Source organism: Amblyomma maculatum, chromosome 5 (assembly GCF_055883805.1).
Source record: "Amblyomma maculatum isolate TAMU_Amacu chromosome 5, ASM5588380v1, whole genome shotgun sequence".
Taxonomy (NCBI): domain Eukaryota; kingdom Metazoa; phylum Arthropoda; class Arachnida; order Ixodida; family Ixodidae; genus Amblyomma; species Amblyomma maculatum.
The window spans coordinates 148,769,018-148,792,000 of NC_139348.1; the positions used below are offsets into that span (position 1 = coordinate 148,769,018).

At 45.5% G+C, this 22,983-nt stretch overlaps 1 pseudogene; it reads right to left on the reverse strand.

Annotated features, from left to right (window-relative positions):
• Positions 1 to 9,501: 9,501 nt before the first annotated feature.
• Positions 9,502 to 16,127, reverse strand: LOC146189908 (uncharacterized; annotated as a pseudogene).
• Between the last annotated feature and the right edge of the window lie 6,856 nt (positions 16,128 to 22,983).

Sequence of the window (22,983 nt, forward strand, 5' to 3'; positions counted from 1 at the left end):
AAGGGGACACGCTGTGCTGCTTCTGCATTAGTGTGGATGTAGTTTGTAGTTTTCAGCTCCTGCAGCTTGAGTGAACTGCTAAATATGTTGTACAGCCTTCGTCAAAAATACAGAACCATTGGGTTTGCTTCTAAGCTCTGTCACAAAGCTCGTTGGTAACCTCTAGCATTTGCAGTCTCGCAGGTCCGTAGTCTCTTCCTCACACTTCTTAACTTAACCTATTCCAAGAGTGCTTCTAAGAGCCCCTTTACAAGTAACGGGCTTAAAAGCAAACCCGATGGGCTGCATAGTTTTGACAGACAATTTTAGCTGACTGCTTCTAAGAAGCCTGAGAGTGGATGACCTCAAACATTTTAGAACATTCACCTTTAACAGTGGGGTGAGCATGCGTGTTTGGCTACGACTCACCCCGATGTCGCCGAAGGCTTCTTCGCCTTTGGAATTTCTGTGTGTAAAGGCGTTATTTAAACGCGCGATTCAACGTCGTCCGCAGGAAACCTGCCGGTGCGGCAACGTCTTCTTCCATGGCCTTCAACCCATCAGCCGTTATGGCCCGCTCCCCCGACGCTCCAAAAACGCCGACGCCGGCAAAGGTCTCCTCCGGAGTGCTGAAGTCCACACCGACCGTCTCCGGCAGCAGCGGAGGCGCCAGCAGCACGGCTAAGGACTCGTCCATGGGTTCTAGGCCGACTAGCACGTCTGCGCTGGTCGACTCCGCCGACAGCGGAACGTCAGCCCTGCACGACAAAGAGCTGTTCAAGTCCAAAATCAAAAAGCTCCTGCTGGAGAAACTGCCGCAAAGGCGACTGAGGTCCTCCAGTAAGTTCAAAAACACTGCGATCGCCTTAACCATGTAGCGTCAGAAAAGGGCCAGATGTGACAGCAGGAGAATAGTTTTATGGGCCTCTCATTAGACAGTTACTGAAAGGACTAGACTAAAGAGGTGGCAACGATGCCTTCAACACCATCGTTTCTGGTTATATCCATAAAAAGCTAAAATATTCCTTCACAGCTTTGCAAGCATGTCCATTCCGTACCATAAGCCGACTTCTGTGGTGTCATCTGCCCACCTGACACTCTGCTCTGATCTAGATACGCTTTCCTTGATTCCTATCCTGAAGGACCCTCCCTTAATCTGTTACCCAAATCGCATGACCTGCCCATGTCAATGGCATCTCCTAGATACGAACAAGAATATCGACATGTCAGTTTTTATCACTAACTCATACCTCTCTCTTCCTATTTCTTAGGGGGCCCAGCCTCTGCCTATCTAGCCATTGCACTCACTCCAACGTCTATACGTAACCGCAATGGCACATCTACGTAAAGGCGATTTATGTAGACCACGCAAGGGTAGTGGAGAAAGCGAGAGCTGTGGCGTGAAGCCGGAAGCTTCGACTGCCGATAAGGGCATTGGCGTAAACTTATTGCGTCCTTTATGCTTCTCCAGAGCAAACGAGCAGATGACTCTACGCTCGGCACACTTTTGCTTCGGAGGTCGCGAATCTTAACGGTTGTTTCTACATTTGCGGCTTTTGGCGGTAATGCCAACTGCCGCCTTCGTGGTGCCGCTCTCCCTTTTTTCACTATTCTTACTTCAGGTTCATTAGGGGCATATCTTCAAAAGTGTTCGTTCTCAAACCCATGCGCATAACGTTCTTACTGATCACCCCACAGGGGAGCTATTAAACTTTTGTTTCTGGAAATATAACAAGAGCAAATCGAGCGAGAGAGATGAATACGACAGGTACAGCAAGTTAAACAGCACAGAATAGATATTGTTACGAGAAACACTCCAACGTAGTCGCAACAGTTCGCCTACAGCGACACACTCGCACACTCGTAGGACAAACAGAACCTAGCTTCAGCGTCGTCGTTTTTCACTACTCCAGCGCATCTTCATCGTCTCTGAGCCAGCGTGCCGTAACAATATCAAGCCAGAGTTTAAAGCATATTTATGCCAAGTCGACCAAAAGTTCAGTCAAAGGGTTAGAGCCCCGGGGGGGTAAGCTTCTGACCAACACCATGTGGATCGTAATCGATAATTCCCACTGGTACGGACCTCGTGGAGGTAAGATTTTTTTTTTCTTTTACCGTTTCCAATGGGAAAGACCTCCACAAATGCTAAAGGAGCGCCTTTGCGGCAGATCTCCTGGGCTCTAAACTTTCGGCAGAGACTGTACCTTTCGTTTTTAGAATTTTCCGTCAATTCATCGCGATGAAACTTGAACGTACCGTTCTCACACCCGCTTTCCCTTCCTCGGGTTACTCGGAGACGCCTACGGCACGGCATGAGCTGTTCGCCTAGCCGCTTTGCCCACCGGCCAGCAACCTGACAGCCAGTTGTCCGCTGGGGAGTTAGAGTGCACACACCTACAGAAGGAATGCAATAGGGAATGGCAGACGGAGTGATGTGATTAAGATATACATTTGACTCAAGCGGTAGAACCCTTCGCAAGGCCAAATAACTGAATGGCGTTGTAGAGAGGCCATTGTCTTGCAGTAGGTTCCATGGTGGAGTCGATTCTGGTTAGGAACAAGTGGTGCCAGCAGTCATGATGGTAATAACGATTACGATATGAGTACGTCAGCAATGTTAATTGCTTACCCACAGTCGTTTAGTTTCAATCGTAGCTAAGAAAAAAAAAAACACTTCAGAACGCACAGGTGACAGTGCGGCAAGGGCACAGCAGTGTGTACGCTCTGATTGCGCAAGCCTTGTTTCGCGAAAAAGCCGCAGCAGCAGGCTTACTTTATTCTATCTAGCAGCAGTTCTCGTGGGATGTTCGACCTTGTAGCTCGAGAGAGTCCCTAACTTCCTTTTCCGCTTTAACCACGTCAGGGAAAGGGGAGGTTCCCCCTAGAGGACGACAGGCTCTCAAGTCCCTAAATACACTTGGAAACTCCTTCCCTAATGCAGCGTTGGTCTTTTCCCGTATTGGAATTTCGACCCCGACCACTGCCTCATTCCTTGCTTACTTTTCTTTGTCTTCGGGTCTAAAGGGAGCATACGCGTTGGAGAAGCGTGGTGAGCCAAACTAAAGGCAAACGCAATTTCCTCGCTCCTCAAGGGTGCTCAGACTATCCCTACGGAGAAAAAGGGGAAAAAACGAATAAAATGCCCGAGAGTGAGAAAGTCGATATAGGAACAAAAAAAAAACGTATTACGAAGTAGGCAGTTCGGAGCTCCCAGTGGGTCTCTAAAGCCCCGAGAATTCGAAAACCGCGGTCCGCTCCTCTCTCTCTCTGCTAAACTGGAACCGCAGCGTTCTTTGAAAATTTCGAGCGCTCCGTTCTAACCACCGGGGATGTACGCAAGGGTGACTCGGAAAGGGAGCGGACTCGTTTCTTTCCTCACAGTATCGCGAGCCACGTGAATACTGGGTGCCCACTAGCAGAGGAATGGGAATGCAAACATTGATTATTCTGACAACGTGGCTTGGGAAGGGAGAGAAATAAGTGTTACATAAAGGTCGTTTTGGCAGCTGTGCGCAAAGCATTCATCGCGAATGATCGGCGAAATGCGCGATGACACTTAAGCCATTACAGTGGTCGTAAGGGCGTAGAAACCGTCCCACCTGGCGAATAAGCTGCTGCTGAGGAGGGTGGAGATGATGAGGCCGAACTAGCTAGGACAGTCTCGAGTGAGACTTTCCGAACAATCGGTCACTATGTCTTTTATTAACTCGAGACTGTCCTAGCTTGGTCATCGTCAGCAACAGCAGCAGCTCAGTTACGTCCACTTCAGGGAAAAAAGTCACGTAATAGTTCTGTACTCCCTGCCTTACTGTTGTTCGAGGCAGAATTTTCCATAAAAACCTCTCTAACGTCATCGTCCCATCACATCGTGCCGTCCTCCATTTCCGCTCTCTTCGACTCGTCATCCGTTTGGAATCCAGGAAACCGTTAATTGAAAAGGGGCTGAGAGAGGCCGTGCAATGAGGGATAGCCAAAAGATTGCCAACTATGGTAATTTGAAAACAGACCTTACAGCGGCTCAGCCATGTCAGCCTTGAAAAAAAAAAAAAAAAGAGTCACTGAGGCTAACTGTTCTAATATCGGTCTCGTGATTTCATACACGCTTCATTAGACCATAGCAGGGATGTAACCACTGTAGAGCCTGTGCCCATGAAAGAAGGTCCGTTTCGTCATGTGCAGAGCCATGCCACCAAATTTTCACTTTCGTAAAGCTTATTCCACCCAGGGCCGGATTATCTATAGCGTTTAAAGGGCTAAAATGAACCAGACCCTCGTTTTTTAGGGGCCACAAAGAGCTGGAAAAAAAAATGACAGATTTCGACATTCGGTCCGAAAAATGGTGAAATCGTCTTCCTGGTTTTCCGTGATTAAAATTACAGCTTATGCATTGCAATGTCGAATGCTTCAAAAGCTGTTCGTCGCATCGCATGCTTGCCTAATCCCAAGGCCAGCCTCATACTTCACCAAAGTACGAAACTTTGTACTCGCCCAAATAGATAGGAAAAAATCTAAAATGGTTTCAGTTGGTTTCAGCTGGTTTCGGCTGGTCCCCGCTGGTACTCAACTGGCACTAACTGCTTCCAGAGGCCTAGCAGTTGGAAATGTGTGTACCATAGTTGGTGGTCAAGTGGAATCAAACGGGTTCTAGCTGGCTTTCAGTTGAGATGTCCGCTCGTACCAGCTGGTAAACCAACTGACATCGGTCATTACTCATGTTGAGGTCAGCTGTGTGTTAATAATGTGAGCGTAAGCAGTGCAAGCTGTGAGAAAAGCAATAAATTATTATAGATTATGGCTGCCCTATCTGACAGTCGCCTCAGTAATTGGTCGTTGCTGTGAGTGGAGACGCGAGGTCCTCAGGCGGGTCAACGCTGAAGATGTCTTCAAGAAACTCTCCCAGCCAAAGGCTCGAAAACGCTTATATGAACGTAAATACCTTCACTTCTTAAAATTCACTTGCTCAAAGGTATAATGTATAATGTAGGCATGTTATACGAGTATACGCGACTGAGCTTAAGTCTGCTTAAGAGTTAAAATGGCGAAAACCACTTTACAGGACAGTTTTTACTGACTTCATCGTCCTTGTCATCGGTACCGTTTTGGTTTGGTTTATGGGGTTTAACGTCCCAAAGCGACTGAGGCTATGAGAGACGCCGTAGTGGAGGACTCCGGAAATTTCGACCACCTGGGATTCTTTAACGTGCACTTATATCGCACAGCACGTGGACGCCTTGATTTTCACCTCCATCGAAAAGCGGCCGCCACGGCCGGGATTTGACACCGCGCGCGAATCCATTGGGCGCAGTAGTCAAGCACCTTACCGCTGCACCACCGCAGCAGGGATGTCACCGGTACTATTATCATCACCAAATAAATGTACCGTCATTGTCATCGCTACTGTCATCATTATCACTATCACAACTGCATCGTTCTTTTCATCGTTACTATCCTCCTCACGCAAGACAAGGAGAATTACTATCTGCTTCTCACGAGCCCGGCGTGGATTAGTGGTTCGCTTCCCCGTGAAGATGAAAGTTTTAAAAGGAAAGTGAGTGTACGCTGTCCTATAATGCGCCTAAAGGCGGATCTTAAGGGTCCACTCATATAAGTTTATTCTTTATATTTAAAGCAGAAAAGATGCGTGGCACATGCAAAATGCTTCGTTTTAAAAGTGTAAATTATGTACAAAATATAAATATATTGTCTATTTAAATGCGGACAATCTGTATAATATGTGAACATACATTACTGATTATTTAAGCGTGTTAAAGCTTCATGTGCCAGTTTAGCAGCGATTTCAGTTTCTGCAAGCGCCACCATTCCGAACAGATTTAGCGTCCCGCATTACGACAGCGTTCTAAGTAATAAACATCATTTGCTGTACTTTAAGCCGATATGTAGAACATAATATCACAGTTTCTGTACAACCACTGCCTTGTGCAAGCCTGTTTGTCTTTCTGGATGAATTCTCAAAGCTACTGGAGTTCAAATATGTGATATATCCAACGCGAGCATTGCGCAAAATGGGATGGAGCTCACAGTGAATCTACCGAGTGACGACGGAATTGTTCTAAAGGTTCGACCACCTCTCCAAGGGACGTCGTAGTAACGAAGAACTAAAAACACCTTTAGTGGCAACCGCAATCTTGTTTTGTGCGTTACCGACTTGCGCAATTTACTTGAGAAAAGGAAGAGTGTGCGCAACCTTAGATTTGTTTTCGCCTCTTGCACACTCACGTCCACTCACGTCCGAAAACCTCGAAAACTGTTCGCCGTGCCGCGGTATACGCCAGACTAACAGGAATGCCCGCGCGAGCTTCCGCGACGGTCTGTCGGGCGAAAGAAGGCGCGCTCGGCACATCGGGTAATAGGAAGCAAACTCGTCTTTTCCCCCTCCTTTCCTGCTGTTAGCTGCCACCGCAGGGGTTTTAAGACTAAACTCCACTTTTTCGCTTACTCTTTGTGTTAACAAACGGCTCGGTCGACGCGAACGGCGTCTCGCTTTGAGTCAACGTGGAGGATGCTGGAGTTAACTGCTGGAATGCGGGCAACTCGAAGCATGCAGTGTGTACGCATTCAGCGCTCGAGAATTCGAGAGGAGGGCTAGAAGGGAGGGTCGACGCTGCAACGGTGGACGTCCCAGGCATGCAGTTAGCGAGAGAACGCTTTTACCATTCAACGTGGGCCCTAGGGTCTTAAGGTGGTTAACTTTTCAAACAAGGAGCGTTCTCTTATTGAGCGCGCTTTCTTTTCTCGGGTGGATAAATAGCCATACTCAGAAATTCTGTGCTAAGTCGCGTTTGTAACTGGAAGCAGTTCATGAATGCAGTTATTTTGCTCAGCATGAGAGCCTGCCGTGACAATCACTGTACGCACATAACATCCGGTGGGGGGGGGGGGGGGGGGGGGGGGGGGGGTTATTTTATTGATATGTATAAATGCGCACATTCCTTTCCTATGATAGTAGCGATGTGTACGACATATTTTATATTTTAAAAGCGAGATTTTCTAAGCTTCGCAAGGTTAATATATTCTAATTACTATGTTCATAACAGTGTCCTACAATATTTCATTTGGCTCACAAATATATATATTTGCCAGAAAGTTGCACTTGCGAAGTGGTTTGTCGTTCATGTTCAAATACCAAGCCCAAAATACATTTGTATTCCTATCTTTTGTTACCTATTCTATCTAAATTTTCACTTTTCGTACTGTTTTCCAGTTGTGAATTGTATCTGTGATGACGGAGGAGAGGAATTGTACTTCTGTAACTGCTTCAAGAAATTGGTTTGAACAACAAAAACAGGGTTACAATTGAAGTAAAGGAAACCTTACAACAAAAAAGACGAAACCACGTAACAATTTTTGGCCAAACAATGTACTGCGCTAAGAAAATTAAGAATAGGAAGGAAGAATCCACTATCTTTCCCTAACCGGGAGTGGGCGCAAGCGTGACGTGGGATTATTACCGGCGCTGTCCTACCGTGCGGCCCTATTGCTCGTCTTATATAAGCAGTTGTGACAGGACGCGGGTGTTGTCCATGTGCACCACTGTGAGCCGGAACTAGGAGAGGCATTTGGAGGTGCGAATTTCGTGCATAAAGGCCTAGGTTCGTATTCCTATTTTGCGTCGTTTTCGGAAGTGTGGTTTTCTCCATGAAGTTATTGTTTGGTGGAAACGCCGGAACCGGAAGTCGATCTGACATACGGTTCGCGTTTGTGCCAATCAGATGACCTGAGGTGAGGGCGAAAACTATGCAAACTCGGAACACGGACCCTGCTGGCCTGGTTATGGCGCGTTCGCGCTGACGACGGCTGCGGATACAGTGGCGGACGCGCAGTGTCGATGCTGTGAGTTCGGCAGATCGAAATAGCAGCGCCTACTTAAAGGCGTGACGGGATCAAAAGCATCTAATTTCGATGTGTAGCGCTGTGTGATTTCTTGTTCATTTCAGCCTACTGCTTGGTATTAAGCGCGCGTATACCTCGTTTCTTCAGAGCATGTAAAATTGTTAGGTCATATAACTACTGTATAAAAAAAAAAAGGAAAAATAGTGACCTGAATGACTTGTTTCTTTTCTCCTCTCTGATCCTTAAGTGCAATTGTTAATTATGTGCCTGTTATAACCAACTTTGTTCATGTGACTCCTCCCTTCCTATGTAATGCCTGAAAAGGCATTTAGGGTATATAAATAAATAAATGAATAAATAAATAAATAAATAAATAAATAATTTCTGCTTCGGATACCAACAGTGCAGTTACATCACAGGCATGACCTTCGTATGCGCAGTACCTTGTCGCAGTGCCCCGCTGAACCTTGTCGTTTCGTCCGGTCTTGTAGGTCGTAAGTACTACTATTACGGACGCAGGCACATAAAATTGCATCCTCACATCACTGAATACTCAATCCCACTGGAACAATATGCTTGCCGCACAGACTGATCACCTGCTGCGCAGCATCGCAGTCGACCTGTTTTTTTTTTTTTTTTTTTTTTTTTAAGTCGTGAAATAAAATCAAGAGTTATCCGAGAACGTGAGAACGAATTCTATTCGTTTGTATTCATTTTGGACATGCACTACTGATTGGCTGTCTGAATCGAGTAAAACGATATTTGAAAATACTGAACTTTCGGACACACCCACAAGAAATGACTACGAATGTCCGGCAATGCCGGATAAGGTCATACAACGATTGTTTTTTAATATCTGATTCAAGCTAATAATGTGAAGAGAGAAAGAGCAATGAAAAAGCTCAAGGTTTCCAAAGACAAGTTCAATTCTCTCTAGAATGTGTGGTACGGGAGGGTGTGGTATGCTGCGGTACGATACTGTAGGCTATGGTCTGATATTGTACGGTATGGTGTAGTATGGTAGGCTGTACGAGCCAACGTTTTTAGATCCCTTTCAGTTTGCAAGCTCCCCCGAGTCACTCCCGAGAAAGTGGCTCCCGTCCGTTTCCACTCGCCACGCGGCGCTGCTGTCGCTGTCGGCCCGAAACCGCTCGCACTCTGCTGTTGGTGTGGTGGCCGTGGCAGCCTTCGCCGGTTATCATCCGCGATAAAACTGGGACACGTAGAGTTCAAATTTGCTGGGCTTTTGGAGCTGTCACGTTAAAACTTCAGTCTCATGGTTAAAAAAACTGTTTCGCCTGAGGGTACCCCTCAGGCTGGGTGAGGTAAAGAGCAGCCTGATGCCAGTTCGAAAAAAAAAAAAAAAAAAGATCGTTTATTTGCCTCGCGCTTTATCGCATCGCATTTGCGACGTTTATCCTGGACATTTTAGTATTTGTTGGAGTAAAGCTATCAATGGCTATTCGGGAGAATGCACGACACATTAAGGAATGAGAACCAGCGATGTTCCGTTTCTAGATCGCATTCACGAAATTCCGCGCTGTTACCAACAGAGTACCGCACATACGAACAGCGTTTTCACGTTTTTTACAATGCCAATTTCACTGGACACAAGCATTAAATGCAGACACACTTAGCCGGATGCACGGAGGGAATAGCTGCAGAAGACGAGCTTTTTATTTGCAATGATCGCACAGCCGCGAGCAGCGTTTTGCACTTCAATTTTTTAGAATGTTAATTTCAGTGAGCATAGGCAAGCATTAAATGCAGGCACACTGAGTTGGAAGCACAGAGAGAATGGCTACAGAAGGCGAGCTTTTTTATTTGCAATGGCAACCTTTTCTGTTTTCCAGCCGGCGATTCTTCTCTGGCATAGAAGTGCATGCGTGTAACTATGACGAAATGCAGAACCTGGAATGTAAAAGTGGCCTTATGTTCTGCACTACCAAGCCGGGCAATGTTTTGGAATTCCAGCTCATCAAGCACATCCCAAAAAATGTCCCCAAAAACTGGACCTCCTTTCAAGGAAACCGAAACTGCATGTTCACAATATTAGTAAACTCTAGCATCTTTTTTGTGGGATGCTTTAGGCATCCTTGCTTGAAGCTTTTATACACTGTAAGGTATGCGTCTTTGCCAACAACTGGCACATGAGAGCTGATATCTTCCATGCAGGAAGTGCAAGTTGAGGTTTTGGAGAACTTGTGGACCACATAGCCTGAAAAATAGTACAGTATGCTTTCATCGACTTCTGCTTTCGAGTAAATGTGGTCACTGTCACGGCTGTGATCGGGCGTGTCAACTTCAGAAGTTAAGTCGAGCATCCTCGACTCAATCAGTTCACGCAGGTGAGCTTGCTTGCATCGGTGTGCTTCTCTGCATTTCTTCAGTGTGTCTTGAACACCCACAAGCACAGCACTTGGTGCACCCTCCACACTTCCACGCAGACCTGTCTTTATAGGAGTGTGTATGGGAGGATATTGATTGATCTTGGCTGTCAAGATATAGTGGGCGCCTTGGCTTAACAGGTGTCGTATGATGTCAAGTACTGACAGCATTGTTACCCGCAGGGCTTCAGTGGTGAGTTGTGATGAAAAAGTTTCAAACCCTTTTCAACAGCATTCCTCTCAGAAGTGTCAAGGAGCTCCAAAAACCGTTCAATGACCTAGAAGTGATCCCCGCAAAAAAGGACGTGATCAAATATTTGGCAGGGACAGCAGCTGCACTAAACTGAATAGCCCACTTTCAATGCCCACTTGTCGCGCGGAATGACGACAGTGTCACCATTAATCTGGTGCACAAAATGTTTTAGTACATCGTCGTCGTGGAAGTGTACATCACATACAACGTAAGAGCTCGAAAGCTGTCTGTCCAGTCGGGGAATCATGAGCTGCCATTCTAGGAGACGTACAGGGTCACTGGGCGGCCGAAAAAAATGTCTTTTCCCGGTAGTAGGTGTCTGGGAGTCATAACCGCTTTTGCAGCCGGGCACAAAGCAACGTGGCATGTTCGCTACTCACTTCGTAGACATAAGCATGCGGCAATAATCACGGCACCACACACCACAAACGCGCACACATGCAAAACCACTGCGAGCGCAGGTACAAAGGTCCGCGCCAGTCGGGCAAACCAACGTTTTGGGGCAAACAGCGTGGCGAGCGCCACCGCGCGGCAGGAAACGGAAAGGCGACACTCCCCGCGCCGCAGCTTTCAAACTGAAAGGGATCTAAAAACGTTGGTACGAGCTGGGGTATGGCATCAGATATGAGAAAATTACTTTTATAACAATTTAAATTATGCATTACTAATTACTTTGCTAAATATCACAAAAATGTAACTAACTTACATTACTAATCACTGCTCTCTAAAAGTAAGGTCATTACATTACAATTACTTCGGAAGAGTAAAGCCATTACTTTTAAATTACTTTACAGTTTTCATGCGTGCAAAAACTATATAAACCTAGTCAACAAAATGACATCTATCCAGACACTTCCCGCCAAATTCAGTTCCAGATAAATATTGTTACGTGGTAGTGACAATGCCGTAGAGGGCAAACGAAGGGACTAGCATTGCAATGAGAGAAACTTTTTATTATTCTGACTTGGGCCCGCAAAACAACTAAGCGAATCGGTGGCGGCGATAGCAGCAAGTGCTCGGAGTTAGTCGATCAATGAATACCCGTCGCACCCGTCAACGCCAAATTTAAAAGCGGCGAAAAAACATCTAGATAAAGTCACGAACGGTGACAAGCATAACCTGGAACATTGTAGAAACACACGCGAGTGGCTGGAACCCTTCGATATACATCTCGGCGCATCTTGCGCGACAGATAAAATGAAAAGGCTGCATCTCGCGACAACGAGCGTGAACAAACAGTACAGAATCGATCCGTGCGCTAGAATCACAGTGATAAGGTCGCATACCGGCGCCTGTCGAAAACGAACAAATAAATGGCTGAGGCTTAGCTTGGTTAAGCCTGGTCAGATGCGAAGCATATTGATTGCTAAACTCGGCTTTCCATGGTCTCCCCTTTATATATAAACCTGCGCTATACCACGTGGTCCGCACAGAGTGCAACCGCAGCTGACGGCGCGAGCCGGTCCCCCTCTCCTCTGTCGTGACGTAAGCGTATCACGTGGTGTGACGTCACCATGCCACGTGGTCCGCACGGCGTGCAACCGCAGCCGACGGCGCGAGCTGGACCCCCGTCTCTCCTCTGTCGTGACGTCAGCGTATCACATGGTGTGACGTAGCATTCCACATTCTTTGCACGGCGTGTAACCGTCACGAAGGGCTGTGGTTTACCTCTAGCAATATGCTTCGCATAAAAGCAAGGCGCCCGTGTGCTGTGCGATGTCAGTGTACGTTAAGAGAACTCCGAGTGGTCGAAATTTTCTAAGCACTCCACGGTACCTCTCATAGCCTGAGTCACGTTGAGACGTTCAACCCTACAAACCAAACCAAACAAAACGAACCAACCAACGTATTCTGAGGTTCGTCTCGGTTTTCACATCACATTCCTTTAGAAATGCTCGTGTACGTTCGGAAATGCGTTCAATAACATTTTCTAGAACACATATTTCCAATCTACAAGTTATTGCAATCGAAGCTAGAAAATATTCAGGCGTGACGTTGTTCGAAACTGAATGCAGTCTCTCCAAGCCTGTATATAGTAAATAGTTATGGAGGGGTCCGCATATTAGACATTTCGTGGCCAAGACTGGAATGCTCTTTCCAAGAAGCCAGTGTCATCGCGCGCAGAAAGTTTTTGTTTTTTTTTTCTCTCAGGTTTTATAGCACACAAGTTATGGGAAAGAAGGGGGAGGCGGGAGGGGGGCTGCCCGTAACCCAATGCAAGGCGGGGAAAATTTGGTGTATATTTTTCAGTGAACGAAATGTGAAGAAATTTACAGGTTTTGCGGAACGCATGAAAACAACAAAAAAAAATGTTCTGTATCATTTATTTCATCGAATTGATATTAGTGTTCTGAAGTGCTTAAAACAAATGCAATAAATGTATTTTTTCATGTTGACGACGTTCTAAAGGCTCTACATACATCTCCTACCAGTACGACTAAGGCAGCATAAAAACAACAAAAAATGTTTTGTATCGATCATTTATTTCATCAAATTGGTATTAGCACTCTGAAGGGCTTTAAACAAACACAATGTCTTTTTTCATCTCGATGACGTACTGAAGGCTGAACATATATCTCCTGCCACTGCGACAAAGGCACTGATGTTTTAGCACAAAGCATTTATCTGCCCTCAGAAAATTACTGCAAAGTGTTGGAATTTCTCTTGAAGTATTATGTCCTCTCCATAATGTAGTTAGTCTAAAAGCTGGAACAGGGAAGAATGAAAATCTTATGGGACGTATGCTGTAAGACCCGTAATTGACGTCGTACACGTTATTTAACGTTCGAGACGAAGTGTTAATGGTTTCAGTCACGAATAAGTTTCAGCTACCCTTTTTGTCAGTTTTCACGCAACTTTCATCGTCTTGCTTACAAGAAACCAAATCTTGTGGCCTCCAAACCACTGCAACGAGGATGCACCACTCAAAAAATGAAACAAAATAGGTAATGAAAACGGGTATGTTCGTACCATAAATATATCTACCAAGCCAGCGTGAAGCGGACAGAAGACTGCAGCTGTTGCAGAAATAGTTGTTGAGCTTCTTTTGGGGTCACTGGACTCTCAAGAAGTTATCATCAATTAGCGCGTAACTAACATCTTCCCTCACGCCACGTAGTGAAATAACACTTTTGGGCAGATCATTAGGTTCTCATACGGGAAAATTATATTGAGTGTATTTTGGAAACGCTTACGGAAAAACATTGTTAATGAGCTCGGCTGTATGATTTGTTAAACAAATTCAAAACAGCCTCTTCTGAGGAAGGAAGCCGCGGCAATATGGCAATGATTCTGCTCTTATATATTTTCGTTTTGTTGTTGCAACACTGCAGCCTAATGGAGATCGCCAACGTATGCGAAAACTTACAGGCTTCGCGTATAACGTTTTTTTTTTTTAACTTTGCCGCTCGAACAAAATTGCTACTAATATTTTCTCGCAACGCTGAGATAAGCGCAAAGCTTCTGTTTTCAAAAGAGAGAGAGAAATAACATTAATTGGTACCCTTCAAAAGGTTGACGAGGATCCAAGTCGCAGCTCTGTCCCAGCCATGTCCTTCCCCTCAACCGTCGACCTGGATCTCTTGATCTGAGCAGCATCCAGGGCGGGACGGATGACTTAAGTTGTCCTTTTCCGTCCTATTTGAGAAGTAGGGATTCATCTGCCTCCCTGGATTCATCTGTTCTGTCAGGTTCTCCAAATCTATAGGATACTTCTGTATCATGTGGATCATGTCCGCTATGTCATCGCAACGTTTGCACCTGGGGTTGAAACTTTCCGAGTGCCACTTGCTGTAAAGCTGGGGGTTCGGGAGTGCTCCAATTCGTAGCTTACGCCACGTAACCTCCCCGCTTTTGGTGAGTTGCTTACACGCTTTTGGTAGTACTGATCTGCCTAATTTGTAATGATTTAGGATATCTTGGTAGGTGTTAAGGTCATCGTCGAACTGTAGGGGCTCCTCATCGCGCAAGAGGTACGGGTTTGCGCATGAGACGTCACTGTGATCCCGGAAGGTAACTAATCCTCGGGCCAGTACGTGTGCTTTCTCGTTCCCCCTCAACCCCCGGTGCGCCGGTGTCCAAATGAGTGGTGGACCACTGGCCAACACTCTTACTGCTATGGCCGAAATGCGGCCTGAGTCAAAGTTTCTAATCGCTGATTTGGAGTCTGTAACCATAATTTTAACCTGTTGTTTGGTTAGAGCTAGCTCAATGGCCACCTCTTCCGCCTCCGTTGCGGTCGAGTGTCGGGTGTTGCAGCAAACTACCGAGCCCCCGTTTTCTCTATTTGCTACTGAAACACGTCCCATACCGTCCGCACATTGTGCGCGGCAACTGTATATAAGACGTCCTGCCTGCCCTCAAAATGGGCTTGCAGCGCTGCTGCTCTATCACTCCTCCGGCTCACATAGTAGACGGGGTGCATGTTTTTGGGGAGCGGAGGTATTTTAATTTCTCCCTAATCTGTCTAGGAACCTTTTCGGTACGTCTGGAGCATGCTTGCGGCTCATAGCCCAGTTTCTCCCAAATGCTCCGACCAGTACGACCCCGCAACACTGTCTGGTATTGTGAGGTCGTTGCAGCCTCAATGAGCTCTTCGAGGGTATTGGAAACCCCTAGTCTCAAAATCTTGTTCGATGCATTGGGTGGTAAACCTAGTGCCGTTTTGATCCCTTTACGAATGAGAAGGTCAAGCTTCTCCTTTTCCGCCTTGTGAAGCCGTAAATACGGCGCCACATAGACTATCCTACTGATTATGAAAGACTGGACTAGCCTAAGGAGGTTAGCTTCTTTCATGCCCGCATGTTTGTTTGCGATCCGCTTCAGGAGTCTAAAAGTTTGACTGATGCTAGCGTCTAGCCTCTGTATTGTTTCCCAGTTCATGCCGTTAGCTTGAATTCGTAATCCCAAAACTCTAATGATTGCCACCGTTGGTATAACGTTAACGTTGACCCTCAGTGTTATTTCTGGGTCTTTATACATCCACGATGGGGCGATCGCATTGGCGTGAGAACGAGCGCTTCCGATTTCTCGGCCGAACATCTGAACCCGATTTGTTCTAAGTATCTTTCTATAACATCTATTGCTCGCTGAAGTGTCTGTTCAATTTCACCGTCACTGCCCCTGCACATCCACAGAGTCAGGTCATCTGCGTATAATGTATGGTTTAGCCCCAATATTTCCTCCAGTTTTGCTGGGAGGCCAAGCATGACGATGTTAACAGGGTCGGGGACAACACCGATCCCTGCGGTGTGGCTTTGTTTTCCAGTCGAATACCTTTTACTGTGTGTCCCTCCATACTGATCGATAGTTGCTGTTCTATCGCTGAAGAAATCGTGTATGTAGTTGTACGTGCGAACTCCTATTTCCAATGCACTGCGATTCTGCAGAATAGCCATCGGCTTAAAATTATTTAGGTTCAACAGTAAGTTTATGTTGCCGAACTTCACTGCTCAGAGAAATTTTACAGATACAGCCAAGAAACGCTTGGTGCCACTACTGATGGTCACTTAATATTGGATCAGATGACATTCCTTAAGGGGATTCTTGCTTTAAAATGAAAAGAAAAACAAATTCTGGGTCTGGTGGCGCCCGCCGGTAACCTATTTCAGAAAGGGAGTTCACGTTACCTCTCCACCCACTTCTCGAACAGATGACATTCTTCTACACACGCACACACACACACACACACACACACACACACACACACACACACACACACACACACACACACACACACACACACACACACACACACACACACACACACACACACACACACACACACACACACACACACACACACACACACACACACACATATATATATATATATATATATATATATAAAGACTGTTCCAGGATTTCTCGGTAGATCATTATAAGAAAAGAAAAAATAACAGCATAGTTAGCAAATGGTTGTAATAACAGAAAATATCAATAATTACTTTGACGAAAAAAAAGAGGGTAAATTCACAATAGCACAGGTAACAAAAAGCATAAGAGATCAGTATTTCAACAAATACATCTTCAAGACAGTCTTAAATGCGGGCCATGAAATTTATGTTTTCAGTGTTTATGGCAACGTGTTCCCGAATGAAATTGCCTCAGATAGAGTCCTCTTACAGTCATCGTTACAGAAAAAAGCAGTGATGTTCTCTATAGAAAAGAAGCATGACTCGACGTCACTGGGGCCATCTGCCTCAGGCTAGCCAGGACCACCACGTTGGAAGCAGGGGTAAGCACAGTGAGAGCTAAGAATGAATTACAACGGGCAAAAAGGGAAGGTTGTGTCCATGTTTATGCTTATTCAGACATACTCGTAAATTAATGGAAAAGCACCTTTCTGCAAATGGCAGATATTTGTGAACCTATTTGTTTCGTTTTCTTTTCCTTATCGTAACAGTGCCCCATAACAATCTATATATCCACAGATCCTAACGATGTCAAAGACACATCCCACTTATCCTCTAAGGCTGTCTAGTTATTGATTTCGAGTGCAGGTGAAGTTTTAAAAACAAGATTTATTTCTTCGCGTCGAAGTGTAATACTATTCCCATTAAGACGTTCGTAGCAGTACCTTAAAATATTCAACACTTAATTCGCAATTAAAACTGATGCCTAAGAAAGTTGGACTTAGACCAGACATTCTATCCTTTATCTTTCTTCCGCGCAGACTGTGACAAAAATTGACGTATACGGCACAACGCACACTGATTAAACGTCTAGAAACGTCTAGTAACAAAGGAGGATCCGCGCATACTTTTCTTTATCACGGTCAGCCCTCCGCAATAATATAAGCCACTCTGCAAACTCTGCAAACAAGCTAACTCATCAGCGCGTGCGCAGGTACGTGTTCTCCACTCCTACGCAGCAGCTCGCATACTAATGCTTCCTAGATCCCTTCTTCGGCACGTAGTGAGATTACGGACGCGATGCAACCGGTCGCCGTTTCGTGCCCGATCTGGCGTTACAAATTCGTTCGAAGCTGCACGCTTCGACGCGCCGCGTCTCTGCGCTTACCGAAGCAGTCGCTTGATTGGATCGAAATGAAGGCGCGTCCCTCGCGTCCCGCTGTCTCCCCTCTCTCCCTTCAGTTTTTTTTTTTTTTGTCCATTTGTCTACCTTTCCCTCGTCCGCCTTCTCGCTATTCGCATTCCCTCTCCCGCTTTATTTTTCGCCTCACTCTCCCTTCTCCCTAGGCCATTTCCCTGTATTTCTTCCCTTTAAATTCCTATTCATTCTATCTCTCTTCTCATCTACCTCATATTTCCGTATATATTCTCTACTTTGTTTGCTCTCTTTCCCTCTTGTTTCCCCGTCTTCTCAATCTCCCCTGTTCCTCCAACATGTAGGTAGGTCTTCATCGTATCGAAATGAAGGCGCGTCCCTCGCGTCCCTCTGCATTCCCTCTCTCTCCGCGGTCTTTTTTGTCCATTTGTCTACCTTCCCCTCGTCCACCTTCTCGCTAATCATTCCCTCTCCCGCTTTATTTTTCGCCTCACTCTCCCTTCTCCCTAGACCATTTCCCTGTATTTCATTCCCTGAAAATCCCTATTCAGTCTATCTCCCTTCTCCTCTACCTCATCTTTCCCTATATCTTCTCTACTTTGTATGCTCTCATCCCCTCTTGTTTTCCCGTCTTCTCAATCTCTCCTGCTTCTCCAACATGTAGGTCTTCGTCGTATATGTATAGTGTGTATACACAGGCACTCACCTTGTTTCGCGACGCAGAAAAACCTGATTACCTGTCCTGTGCCTTGCCGCACTGTGCAGTACTCTTCCTGTATACGGGTGCACACTTATAAACCCCCTTGGTTCAAGGGAACAGGGAAATGCACGCGCACACAAGGAGGGACCACGACAACGAAGCGAATTTTAGAGAGTGCCTGTAACCTAATTTCGAACCTGGATTCTCCGCCCCGCTTTCTTTTTTCTTTTTCCTGCGATCTCGTGACTCCTTGCCAGGAAGCTGTCTTTCTTTACCGATCGCGCTCACCTGTTGACGTCGGCGTTAAAAGCACGCTCGGAAACATCGTCTCTAAAAACAAGGCGCGTATCCCGGGAAAGCTAAGTTTGGCGCATACAGAGTAAATACGCAGATTTATTACGCTGCATGCCGAAGAGTGTTTACATACGCCTCGATGCACAGGCTGGCTGATACTACGCAAGACAGAAATTTAATAGTCCAGCTTTCTAGCAGCCTCGCAAGACTCTTAAGTTTAAATTTAAAACGTGCTCTAAAGAAAGTGGATATGTTTTCAGAGATCGTTCTTACATTTTCTTTCATGTCCACTAGAAACGAGAGACTTCGATCTTGTAGCGTACTAACCTCGAGAGTACCAGCGTTGAAACTCTTCAAACTAAAAAAGTTGGAAACTCAGCGGTGTCTGCCCGTACAGGTGATGAGCCATTGTAGTTATACAAAGCGCTAACTACACAAAGGACTAGTTAAAAGGCGTGACGGGAGTTTAGTAAAACTCATCACCATCACAATGTGCCGAGCCGAAATTTCCTAGACTTTTCATTCAACCACCCCCTACCGAAACTCCGTCCTGTAAATTGTTTTTGTCTTTTGTATTTTTCGTAAGTAGTGGTTATAATTTTTCATCCAACACACATGAAACAGCACAATAGATTTCTTTTGTAACACTGGAAACATTTAGCTAGGTCTGGATCGCTAAGCAGCAGTTAGTTTCAGTCGATGGTTTGTCGTCTCGAGCTTTGTTTCCAACGTACTGGTGATGCGTCGTAGGTAAGAGTATAACGTCGAATCGTAACGAAATCACGGTATTATATTTTTCTTCCTTCTGTAATATGTCAACTAAGCGAAAATTTCCAGTACTCGGTACTGAGAATCTTGTCGAATACTACTCGCAGCTGGATCCAAACCACGTCGATGAAGCAGCTGTGGCTCCAACGATCGATGTTTTTGACGGAAGCTAATTGCTGAAGACTAAGAGGTACCTCTGTACTAATGGCACAGACTAGACAGTGTCGACATGCATGAGCTGTCGAATGGGTTAGGAGGTGGTGAAACAGCTTACATGTACTGTAGGCTCGACATCTCAACCAAAAGCAGGCCTCCATCAGTACTGAAATTCTAGACAATTCACGAAAGTCTTGAAGGTAGGTTGTCTACAACTTTGCTCCTGTTAAAGACCAGCTTGTGGTAGAAACATCGACTCAGTAAACGTTTCTTTTGAAAGCGGAACCCTACTTTTCATTTAAGTTACCATCAGCGCAGAAAGTTATAAGTTATGCATCGTAATGTTTGTGGTGTGCGCGCATGCGTGAGTGCGTGCGTGTGTGTGTGTGGGGGGGGGGGGGGGTATTTGTGTGTGTGTGTGTGCGTGCGTGTTACAAGAAAGTATTGGGCCTTTGCAGTGCGTCATCTTGATGGAGACGTTACAGAGCATATCACGTCAAATGTGAAAGCCCGTACGCATTCAAATGATCCCATTCGAAAGGGCATCTAGACAAAGCTTAGGCCTGGCACAAGTGAAACAGCTAGAGAAATTCGTGAAGAAATTCGTTACATCGATTCCGCAATCACTGCGATATTTCTCCCCCTCCAAACCATCACAACAGAGTCGCACACATTGCTCCATGACGGTGCATACTAATGGAAATCGACAGACAACGGACATATTGCGCGTGAACGGAGGAGGCGTTCTGCTGGGACATTCATTGTTCGCATACATTGTAACGCCAAGCCATTTGCCGACGATGTAAACGGGCCTTTCAGTAATGAGCTTTCTCCCGGCCACGATACGAGCAGAGTCGTTATCAGCCACGCTTGTCCAACACAATGGCTTGCGGGACGAGGAGCCACATGCCTGAGCGCTATAGAAACCCGACAGACCTCCACACAATTGAGTTGACAGCATAATGTAATTTATGCGATGCGGCGGGTACTATCCAATTTTCTTGAGAATAGCATCTCGGTATTTATTTTTTTATGAAACGGCATCAAGGGCCCCATTAGAAAAAAGGCCTGGCGTCAGGCATCATTGCTGATATTCTGTCGAAGAGTGACGTCACCAGACTGGAAGTCACAATTTCGCGTTTATATCATCAGTACGTCCAGCCGCCTCGACACCGGGAAAACATGAAACCACCAGCGTGGTTAGCCGAAAAAGTCTGGCTGTCTACAGACAGGCATGTAGTGGTGCGCAAGCACCAAAATAATGCAAACGCATTAATTAGCGCGTATGCTGTGGCAGTACCAATATATAATGTAATTAGGCGTCCCTGAGTGTTTTTGTTGTTTGTTTTTTTTTTTCAAAACTGCTTACTACTGCAGATGTGAGCCTTCCGTCGAGGAATCATAGAATCAAAGTAAGCTGACAGCAGCGGAACCTTATCATTCAGTTTCAGTAGCTACATAGACAGTAAGCGGGCCGTCGGTCGTCAAGCACCAAGCGGCCACAACTGCACATTCGGACAGCGCGTGTTGTGACACACGTCCACACAAGACACGCAAATCGTAGCTTGACGACTAAAACGAAGCCAGCCGTATTCTGAGCTGATCTCCAACTTTTGCTCTGACTCCACCTGAAACCAATATATAAAAAGTTAGAATGGTTTGCTTTAATAGTAATTAACGTAAGCGAACGAAAAAAACTGCACAGCAGCAGGGATTGTACGCGGGGCTATGGTGCAACTTATGTCGGCGTCTCATAGCCTCAGTAACTTTGGGACGTTAAACTACACAAACCGCAAATCAATGTATATATATATATATATATATATATATATATATATATATAAATATATATATATATATATATATATATATATATATATATATATATATATATATATATATATATATATATATATATATATAAGATGAGGTAGGGGCGCACGAACGGCAAACGAAAACAACGGTTTATTTCCGACGTTTCGGCCGGGGCCGGGCTGAAAGGTTGTTTTCGTTTGTGCGCCCCTACCTCATCTTATACATATTTCTAGATCCTGGAAGACTTTTATGAAATATATATATATATATATATATATATATATATATATATATATATATATATATATATATATATATATATATATATATATATATATATATATATATATATATATATATATATATATATAGGAGGGGGCTTGCAGAGCTTCGGCTCTCGCTCCGATCATGTTACACGTGACGCTCACGATAACATAGGACGCTCCACGTCCACCGCTTTGGCTGAAGGTGACACTGAACTCTCTTAATGTTCAGTACCAATAACATTATTACCCAAGAAAGCAGGTTGGACTGCCGTCAATGTAGCTGGGTTGGTAAAAACATCGGGTTCGACATTCGGGGGTCGTAGGTTTGGTTCCCACCATCAACGCATTGTTTTTCCTTCTACTTTGAATTTAATTATCTTCCTCCCTAAGATGATGACAGTACCGATCTAGGTCAATAGCTAAAAAAAATACCCTATCCTCTCCTCGGCCTCTCCGACTGTTGCCTTCTTCCATTAGTGTTTCATTACGAGCCCCTCATTTGGCCTTGAAGTTTCTTCTTAATAGTGTACGAGGATGTCGGTTCTGGCAGCCTTCAAACCAAGGGTAGTGCAAGAGGGTTCTCACATAAATTTCGCCCTCCCATGTAGATCACCTTCCACGTGACACTCGCGGTGAGACAGGATGTTCCCCGCCCGCCGCTATAGGAGAGGGTGGCGCTAGTGAACACCCTCAGCGTTCAGTTACAGGTAACGATAACATCCAAAAAAGTACTAGGTTGGAAAGCCGTTGATGTAGCTCAGTTGGTAAGGCATCGGAAGCGACATTAGGGGGTTGTGGGTTCGGTTCCCACCACGTTTTACTTTGCATTTCTATTTTATCCTAAAGTGATTACAACACCAATTCAAAACAAATGCAAAATATAAAGAAGAAAAAAAACATACCCTACAATTTCCTGGACCTCGCCTACTGTTGCCTTCCTTCCTGCGTGTGTATATATAAGAAATCTGACTATATGCCAAAATCTGCAGAAAATCGCTCAAGTTGTTCCACAATAGAATCCGATATATTAAATAAGAATCGTGTCTGGCCTCTCAAATCAGAACGAACGATGGGACTTGTTCGCTCAGTTAGAGGACCAAAGCGTTTCGTAACCTCCACATCGTCTCAGAGAAGGCAAACTATTTACAGCGGACAGCGCTTTGCGAAATATGGCATGTCACGTTTATCTCAGCTTCCGGCGCGCGCGCCCTCGCTAGTCACAGCAGGCACGGCCGCGCGAATCCGGAAGTTATAGTTCCGGCCAAGCGCACGTATTGCCGACGCGTAAACGTCTGCAGTGGCGAAAACTTTGCTGGGCGGTGGTCGATCGAGCAAACTAAACGGACAACGGCACGTGCACAGGCCAGGCGCCCGGTTGGCCATTTGAAGTAACGAAGCCACTCGTGGAATGATTAGAGGAACGCGCATGTAAGATTGCATTTCGGCATAATTTAGAGAGAGGGAGAAAGTGCGTGAACCAATGAGTGAACGAGAGCGAGAGAAGGA